The 10,160-nt window shown below is 33.6% G+C and overlaps 3 non-coding genes across 3 annotated transcripts; all 3 read left to right on the forward strand.

The window, feature by feature from the left end:
• The first annotated feature begins 579 nt into the window (after positions 1-579).
• Positions 580-652, forward strand: TRNAR-CCU (transfer RNA arginine (anticodon CCU)). Its single transcript has one exon. It is a non-coding gene; the product is annotated as a tRNA-Arg (tRNA).
• Positions 653-5,081: 4,429 nt separating this feature from the next.
• Positions 5,082-5,154, forward strand: TRNAR-CCU (transfer RNA arginine (anticodon CCU)). Its single transcript has one exon. It is a non-coding gene; the product is annotated as a tRNA-Arg (tRNA).
• Positions 5,155-8,081: 2,927 nt separating this feature from the next.
• TRNAR-CCU (transfer RNA arginine (anticodon CCU)) lies at positions 8,082-8,154 on the forward strand. The gene has a single exon. It is a non-coding gene; the product is annotated as a tRNA-Arg (tRNA).
• Positions 8,155-10,160: the final 2,006 nt, after the last annotated feature.

Here is a 10,160-nt window from a genome sequence, read left to right on the forward strand (position 1 = left end):
TTTAAAAAGTAACTAATTTAAAATTAATAAACCAAGTTAATTTACTTAGTCAACTCGATGCTAAAATCACTCAACTAAAAATAATGCGCTTTGACCATGTGCTCCCGTGGCGCAATCGGTCTGTGCGCAGGACTTATAAGGCAGTATCTGTTGAGCAATGCTGAGGTTGTGAGTTCAAGCCTCACCTGGAGCAAATGTAATTTTTTTTCTAATGTCATCAGTTAATGATTATCATCTGCTTCCTGAACATCCTGATATGAAGGCAGAAAAAAAACACAAACATGACTGTTTTTAAGTACCAGTACACACAGCTGCTTTGGTTCATATGCACTGTAAACATTACTTTAGTTAGTCAACAAAATGGAATGCGAAAGACTACCTCTTTATTGGTAAAAGAGTTGCATCAATCTGTTTTGCTGCAATGTAACATGAGGGTCCACACTATTAGGTCTGGATAGTACAATCACATTTCATGCTGGGATTTGTAAAGCAAAGAACACAAATAAACGGCTTTCCTATATCGCAACAATTAATGATTATACTAATGAAAAAATCAGTTTCACTCAAAGATGTTACAAAGCCCCAGTGGCAAAATGGATAAGGCACTGGCCTCCTAAGCCAGGGTTTGTGGGTTCAAGTCCCATCTGGGGTGATAGGCTTTATTTCATTAAAATAATTTTGGAGATTTCCTTTCATTCTTGCTTCATACTGCACAAATGGCTCCACCAGAAACTTTAATCTGCTTAACTATCTGGAACTGTTCAGCTTGCAAAATTATGGCCCAGTATCTAAAAGCAGACATTTATCCTAATGACATTGTGGATTAGTTTCCTGAAAAGTTTACTATCACCTGGGACAGTGGCTTCAAGTCCCATCTAGGATGGATGTTCCTTTGTTGCTCATACTCATTCTAGAAGTTATGCTTTTTTTCAATGCAGGTGACTGTCTTAATGGTATTGCAGAAAATCCATATGTACCAAAACATACCTATTAAGTTTTAATTGCAATTTAATATCAGAGTGGCTACAAAATAACAATGTCTATTGCAATTGCTGATGGGTTTCTTGAAGTCCTTTCATCCTTGTCATCAAAAGGGTAATTTTCTGCTTTTTATATTTCTTTGGACACTGACTTTACTGACAATTTAGGTGCTACAGACCAAAAAAACAATGTTTACCTTTAAATATAGAGCACAAGTGAGATTTAACTTATTTTTATTTAAAGATACTGCATTTTTGGTAATATAGTGTATATTTTCCCTATGCAACATTAAAGTTACATATATCTATACCAAATATTATTTAAGATAAATAAACAGGAATTATTTTACAATTTTGATAATATTGAACTGTACAACAATGGCATGAATTCATTGCAATATACACCTATGGATACATAAAACTGGGCAATAACACAAATGCACAATATAATTGATTACCTTATGATTAGAATATTACTTTTATTAGGTACTTTAGTATTGGGTGCAGTAGTTTAGTGGATTTAAAAAGTAACTAATTTAAAATTAATAAACCAAGTTAATTTACTTAGTCAACTCGATGCTAAAATCACTCAACTAAAAATAAAGCGCGTTGTACATGTGCTCCTGTGGCGCAATCGGTCTGTGCGCAGGACTTATAAGACAGTATCTGTTGAGCAATCCTGAGGTTGTGAATTCAAGCCTCATCTGGAGCAAATGTAATTTTTTTTCTAATGTCTTCAGTTAATGATTATCATTTGCTTCCTGAACATCCTGATATGAAGGCAGAAAAAAAACACAAACATGACTGTTTTTAAGGTACCAGTACACACAGCTGCTTTGGTTCATATGCACTGTAAAAATTACTTTAGTTAGTCAACAAAATGGAATGCAAAAGACTACCTCTTTATTGGTAAAAGAGTTGCATCAATCTGTTTTGCTGCAATGTAACATGAGGGTCCACACTATTAGGGCTGGAAAGTACAATCACATGTCATGCTGGGATTTGTAAAGCAAAGAACACAAATAAACGGCTTTCCTATATCGCAACAATTAATGATTATACTAATGAAAAAATCAGTTTCACTCAAAGATGTTACTAAGCCCCAGTGGCCTAATGGATAAAGGCCTGGCTTCCTAAGCCAGGGATTGTGGGTTCAAGTCCCATCTGGGGTGATAGGCTTTATTTCATTAAAATAATTTTGGAGATGTTCCTTTCATTCTTGCTTCATACTGCACAAATGGCTCCACCAGAAACTTTTATCTGCTTATCAATCTGGAACTGTTCAGCTTGCAAAATTATGGCCCAGTATCTAAAAGCAGACATTTATCCTAATGACATTGTGGATTAGTTTTCTGAAAAGTTTACTATCACCTGGGACAGTGGCTTCAAGTCCCATCTAGGATGCATGTTCCTTTGTTGCTCATTCTCATTTTAGAAGTTATGCTTTTTTTCAATTCAGGTGACTGTCTTAATGGTATTGCAGAAAATCCATATATACCAAAACATACCTATTAAGTTTTAATTGCAATTTAATATCAGAGTGGCTACAAAATAACAATTTCTATTGCAATTGCTGATGGGTTTCTTGAAGTCCTTTCATCCATGTCATCAAAAGGGTAATTTTCTGCCTTTTATATTTCTTTGGACACTGACTTTACTGACAATTTAGGTGCTTCAGACCAAAAAAACAATGTTTACCTTTAAATATAGAGCACAAGTGAGATTTAACTTATTTTTATTTAAAGATACTGCATTTTTTGGTATTATAGTGTATATTTTCCCTATGCAACATTAAAGTTACATATATCTATACAAAATATTATTTAAGATAAATAAACAGGAATTATTTTACAATTTTGATAATATTGTACTGTACAACAATGGCATGAATTCATTGCAATATACACCTATGGATACATAAAACTGGGCAATAACACAAATGCACAATATAATTGATTACCTTATGATTAGAATATTACTTTTATTAGGTACTTTAGTATTGGGTGCAGTAGTTTAGTGGACTTAAAAAGTAACTAATTTAAAATTAATAAACCAAGTTAATTTACTTAGTCAACTCGATGCTAAAATCACTCAACTAAAAATAAAGTACTTTGTCCATGTGCTCCTGTGGCGCAATCGGTCTGTGCGCGGTACTTATAAGACAGTATCTGTTGAACAATTCTGAGGTTGTGAATTCAAGCCTCACCTGGAGCAAATGTAATTTTTTTTCTAATGTCTTCAGTTAATGATTATCATCTGCTTCCTGAACATCCTGATATGAAGGCAGAAAAAAAACACAAACATGACTGTTTTTAAGTACCAGTACACACAGCTGCTTTGGTTCATATGCACTGTAAACATTACTTTAGTTAGTCATCAAAATGGAATGCAAAAGACTACCTCTTTATTGGTAAAAGAGTTGCATCAATCTGTTTTGCTGCAATGTAACATGAGGGTCCACACTATTAGGTCTGGATAGTAAAATCACATTTCATGCTGGGATTTGTAAAGCAAAGAACACAAATAAATGACTTTCCTATATCGCAACAATTAATTATTATACTAATGAAAAAATCAGTTTCACTCAAAGATGTTACAAAGCCCCAGTGGCCTAATGGATACGGCACTGGCCTCTTAAGCCAGGGTTTGTGCTTTCAAGTCCCATCTGGGGTGATAGGCTTTATTTCATTAAAATAATGTTTTAGATGTTCCTTTTTTTCTTGCTTCATACTGCAGAAATGGCTCCACCAGAAACTTTAATCTGCTTAACAATCTGGTACCGTTCAGCTTGCAAAATTATGGCCCAGTATCTAAAAGCAGACATTTATTCTAATGACATTGTGGAATAGTTTCCAGAAAAGTTTACTATCACCTGGGACAGTGGCTTCAAGTCCCATCTAGGATGTATGTTCCTTTGTTGCTCATTCTCATTCTAGAAGTTATGCTTTTTTTCAATTCAGGTGACTGTCTTAATAGTATTGCAGAAAATCCATATATACCAAAACATACCTATTAAGTTTTAATTGCAATTTAATATCAGAGTGGCTACAAAATAACAATTTCTATTGCAATTGCTGATGGGTTTCTTGAAGTCCTTTCATCCATGTCATCAAAAGGGTAATTTTCTGCCTTTTATATTTCTTTGGACACTGACTTTACTGACAATTTAGGTGCTTCAGACCAAAAAAACAATGTTTACCTTTAAATATAGAGCACAAGTGAGATTTAACTTATTTTTATTTAAAGATACTGCATTTTTTGGTATTATAGTGTATATTTTCCCTATGCAACATTAAAGTTACATATATCTATAGCAAATATTATTTAAGATAAATAAACAGGAATTATTTTACAATTTTGATAATATTGAACTGTACAACAATGGCATGAATTCATTGCAATATACACCTATGGATACATAAAACTGGGCAATAACACAAATGCACAATATAATTGATTACCTTATGATTAGAATATTACTTTTATTAGGTACTTTAGTATTGGGTGCAGTAGTTTAGTGGACTTAAAAAGTAACTAATTTAAAATTAATAAACCAAGTTAATTTACTTAGTCAACACGATGCTAAAATCACTCAACTAAAAATAATGCACTTTGACCATGTGCTCCTGTGGCGCAATCAGTCTGTGCGCAGGACTTATAAGGCAGTATCTGTTGAGCAATGCTGAGGTTGTGAGTACAAGCCTCACCTGGAGCAAATGTAATTTTTTTTCTAATGTCATCAGTTAATGATTATAATCTGCTTCCTGAACATCCTGATATGAAGGCAGAAAAAAAACACAAAAATGACTGTTTTTAAGTACCAGTACACACAGCTGCTTTGGTTCATATGCACTGTAAACATTACTTTAGTTAGTCAACAAAATGGAATGCAAAAGACTACCTCTTTATTGGTAAAAGAGTTGCATCAATCTGTTTTGCTGCAATGTAACATGAGGGTCCACACTATTAGGTCTGGATAGTACAATCACATTTCATGCTGGGATTTGTAAAGCAAAGAACACAAATAAACGGCTTTCCTATATCGCAACAATTAATGATTATACTAATGAAAAAATCAGTTTCACTCAAAGATGTTACTAAGCCCCACTGGCCTAATGGATAAGGCACTGGCCTCCTAAGCCAGGGATTGTGGGTTCAAGTCCCATCTGGGGTGATAGGCTTTATTTCATTAAAATAATTTTGGAGATGTCCTTTCATTCTTGCTTCATACTACACAAATGGCTCCACCAGAAACTTTTATCTGCTTATCAATCCGGAACTGTTCAGCTTGCAAAATTATGGCCCAGTATCTAAAAGCAGACATTTATCCTAATGACATTGTGGATTAGTTTTCTGAAAAGTTTACTATCACCTGGGACAGTGGCTTCAAGTCCCATCTAGGATGCATGTTCCTTTGTTGCTCATTCTCATTCTAGAAGTTATGCTTTTTTTCAGTGCAGGTGACTGTCTTAATGGTATTGCAGAAAATCCATATATACCAAAACATACCTATTAAGTTTTAATTGCAATTTAATATCAGAGTGGCTACAAAATAACAATGTCTATTGCAATTGCTGATGGGTTTCTTGAAGTCCTTTCATCCTTGTCATCAAAAGGGTAATTTTCTGCTTTTTATATTTCTTTGGACACTGACTTTACTGACAATTTAGGTGCTACAGACCAAAAAAACAATGTTTACCTTTAAATATAGAGCACAAGTGAGATTTAACTTATTTTTATTTAAAGATACTGCATTTTTGGTAATATAGTGTATATTTTCCCTATGCAACATTAAAGTTACATATATCTATACCAAATATTATTTAAGATAAATAAACAGGAATTATTTTACAATTTTGATAATATTGAACTGTACAACAATGGCATGAATTCATTGCAATATACACCTATGGATACATAAAACTGGGCAATAACACAAATGCACAATATAATTGATTACCTTATGATTAGAATATTACTTTTATTAGGTACTTTAGTATTGGGTGCAGTAGTTTAGTGGATTTAAAAAGTAACTAATTTAAAATTAATAAACCAAGTTAATTTACTTAGTCAACTCGATGCTAAAATCACTCAACTAAAAATAAAGCGCTTTGTACATGTGCTCCTGTGGCGCAATCGGTCTGTGCGCAAGACTTATAAGACAGTATCTGTTGAGCAATCCTGAGGTTGTGAATTCAAGCCTCATCTGGAGCAAATGTAATTTTTTTTCTAATGTCTTCAGTTAATGATTATCATTTGCTTCCTGAACATCCTGATATGAAGGCAGAAAAAAAACACAAACATGACTGTTTTTAAGTACCAGTACACACAGCTGCTTTGGTTCATATGCACTGTAAACATTACTTTAGTTAGTCATCAAAATGGAATGCAAAAGACTACCTCTTTATTGGTAAAAGAGTTGCATCAATCTGTTTTGCTGCAATGTAACATGAGGGTCCACACTATTAGGTCTGGATAGTAAAATCACATTTCATGCTGGGATTTGTAAAGCAAAGAACACAAATAAATGACTTTCCTATATCGCAACAATTAATGATTATACTAATGAAAAAATCAGTTTCACTCAAAGATGTTACAAAGCCCCAGTGGCCTAATGGAAACGGCACTGGCCTCCTAAGCCAGGGTTTGTGCTTTCAAGTCCCATCTGGGGTGATAGGCTTTATTTCATTAAAATAATGTTTTAGATGTTCCTTTTTTTCTTGCTTCATACTGCAGAAATGGCTCCACCAGAAACTTTAATCTGCTTAACAATCTGGTACCGTTCAGCTTGCAAAATTATGGCCCAGTATCTAAAAGCAGACATTTATTCTAATGACATTGTGGAATAGTTTCCAGAAAAGTTTACTATCACCTGGGACAGTGGCTTCAAGTCCCATCTAGGATGTATGTTCCTTTGTTGCTCATTCTCATTCTAGAAGTTATGCTTTTTTTCAATTCAGGTGACTGTCTTAATGGTATTGCAGAAAATCCATATATACCAAAACATACCTATTAAGTTTTAATTGCAATTTAATATCAGAGTGGCTACAAAATAACAATTTCTATTGCAATTGCTGATGGGTTTCTTGAAGTCCTTTCATCCATGTCATCAAAAGGGTAATTTTCTGCCTTTTATATTTCTTTGGACACTGACTTTACTGACAATTTAGGTGCTTCAGACCAAAAAAACAATGTTTACCTTTAAATATAGAGCACAAGTGAGATTTAACTTATTTTTATTTAAAGATACTGCATTTTTTGGTATTATAGTGTATATTTTCCCTATGCAACATTAAAGTTACATATATCTATAGCAAATATTATTTAAGATAAATAAACAGGAATTATTTTACAATTTTGATAATATTGAACTGTACAACAATGGCATGAATTCATTGCAATATACACCTATGGATACATAAAACTGGGCAATAACACAAATGCACAATATAATTGATTACCTTATGATTAGAATATTACTTTTATTAGGTACTTTAGTATTGGGTGCAGTAGTTTAGTGGACTTAAAAAGTAACTAATTTAAAATTAATAAACCAAGTTAATTTTCTTAGTCAACTCGATGCTAAAATCACTCAACTAAAAATAAAGCGCTTTGTCCATGTGCTCCTGTGCCACATTCGGTATGTGCGCGGTACTTATAAGACAGTATCTGTTGAGAAATCCTGAGGTTGTGAATTCAAGCCTCACCTGGAGCAAATGTAATTTTTTTTCTAATGTCATCAGTAAATGATTATCATCTGCTTCCTGAACATCCTGATATGAAGGCAGAAAAAAAACACAAATATGACTGTTTTTAAGTACCAGTACACACAGCTGCTTTGGTTCATATGCACTGTAAACATTACTTTAGTTAGTCATCAAAATGGAATGCAAAAGACTACCTCTTTATTGGTAAAAGAGTTGCATCAATCTGTTTTGCTGCAATGTAACATGAGGGTCCACACTATTAGGTCTGGATAGTACAATCACATTTCATGCTGGGATTTGTAAAGCAAAGAACACAAATAAACGGCTTTCCTATATCGCAACAATTAATGATTATACTAATGAAAAAATCAGTTTCACTCAAATATGTTACTAAGCCCCATTGGCCTAATGGATAAGGCACTGGCCTCCTAAGCCAGGGATTGTGGGTTCAAGTCCCATCTGGGGTGATAGGCTTTATTTCATTAAAATAATTTTGGAGATGTTCCTTTCATTCTTGCTTCATACTGCACAAATGGTTCCACCAGAAACTTTTATCTGCTTATCAATCCGGAACTGTTCAGCTTGCAAAATTATGGCCCAGTATCTAAAAGCAGACATTTATCCTAATGACATTGTCGATTAGTTTTCTGAAAAGTTTACTATCACCTGGGACAGTGGCTTCAAGTCCCATCTAGGATGCATGTTCCTTTGTTGCTCATTCTCATTCTAGAAGTTATGCTTTTTTTCAATTCAGGTGACTGTCTTAATGGTATTGCAGAAAATCCATATATACCAAAACATACCTATTAAGTTTTAATTGCAATTTAATATCAGAGTGGCTACAAAATAACAATTTCTATTGCAATTGCTGATGGGTTTCTTGAAGTCCTTTCATCCATGTCATCAAAAGTGAAATTTTCTGCCTTTTATATTTCTTTGGACACTGACTTTACTGACAATTTAGGTGCTTCAGACCAAAAAAACAATGTTTACCTTTAAATATAGAGCACAAGTGAGATTTAACTTATTTTTATTTAAAGATACTGCATTTTTTGGTATTATAGTGTATATTTTCCCTATGCAACATTAAAGTTACATATATCTATAGCAAATATTATTTAAGATAAATAAACAGGAATTATTTTACAATTTTGATAATATTGAACTGTACAACAATGGCATGAATTCATTGCAATATACACCTATGGATACATAAAACTGGGCAGTAACACAAATGCACAATATAATTGATTACCTTATGATTAGAATATTACTTTTATTAGGTACTTTAGTATTGGGTGCAGTAGTTTAGTGGATTTAAAAAGTAACTAATTTTAAATTAATAAACCAAGTTAATTTTCTTAGTCAACTCGATGCTAAAATCACTCAACTAAAAATAAAGCGCTTTGTCCATGTGCTCCTGTGCCACAATCGGTATGTGCGCGGTAATCATAAGACAGTATCTGTTGAGAAATCCTGAGGTTGTGAATTCAAGCCTCACCTGGAGCAAATGTAATTTTTTTTCTAATGTCATCAGTAAATGATTATCATCTGCTTCCTGAACATCCTGATATGAAGGCAGAAAAAAAACACAAACATGACTGTTTTTAAGTACCAGTACACACAGCTGCTTTGGTTCATATGCACTGTAAAAATTACTTTAGTTAGTCAACAAAATGGAATGCAAAAGACTACATCTTTCTTGGTAAAAGAGTTGCATCAATCTGTTTTGCTGCAATGTAACATGAGGGTCCACACTATTAGGTCTGGATAGTACCATCACATTTCATGCTGGGATTTGTAAAGCAAAGAACACAAATAAACGGCTTTCCTATATCGCAACAATTAATGATTATACTAATGAAAAAATCAGTTTCACTCAAAGATGTTACTAAGCCCCAGTGGCCTAATGGATTGTGGGTTCAAGTCCCATCTGGGGTGATAGGCTTTATTTCATTAAAATAATATTGGAGATGTTCCTTTCATTCTTGCTTCATACTGCACAAATGGCTCCACCAGAAACTTTAATCTGCTTAACAATCTGGAACTGTTCAGCTTGCAAAATTATGGCCCAGTATCTAAAAGCAGACATTTATCCTAATGACATTGTGGATTAGTTTCCTGAAAAGTTTACTATCACCTGGGACAGTGGCTTCAAGTCCCATCTAGGATGCATGTTCCTTTGTTGCTCATACTCATTCTAGAAGTTATGCTTTTTTTCAATGCAGGTGACTGTCTTAATGGTATTGCAGAAAATCCATATGTACCAAAACATACCTATTAAGTTTTAATTGCAATTTAATATCAGAGTGGCTACAAAATAACAATGTCTATTGGAATTGCTGATGGGATTCTTGAAGTCCTTTCATCCTTGTCATCAAAAGGGTAATTTTCTGCTTTTTATATTTCTTTGGACACTGACTTTACTGACAATTTAGGTGCTTCAGACCAAAAAAACAATGTTTACCTTTAA

The sequence above is a fragment of the Taudactylus pleione genome, unplaced genomic scaffold (genome assembly GCF_031769625.1).
Source record: "Taudactylus pleione unplaced genomic scaffold, aTauple2 ptg000473l, whole genome shotgun sequence".
Lineage (NCBI taxonomy): Eukaryota > Metazoa > Chordata > Amphibia > Anura > Myobatrachidae > Taudactylus > Taudactylus pleione.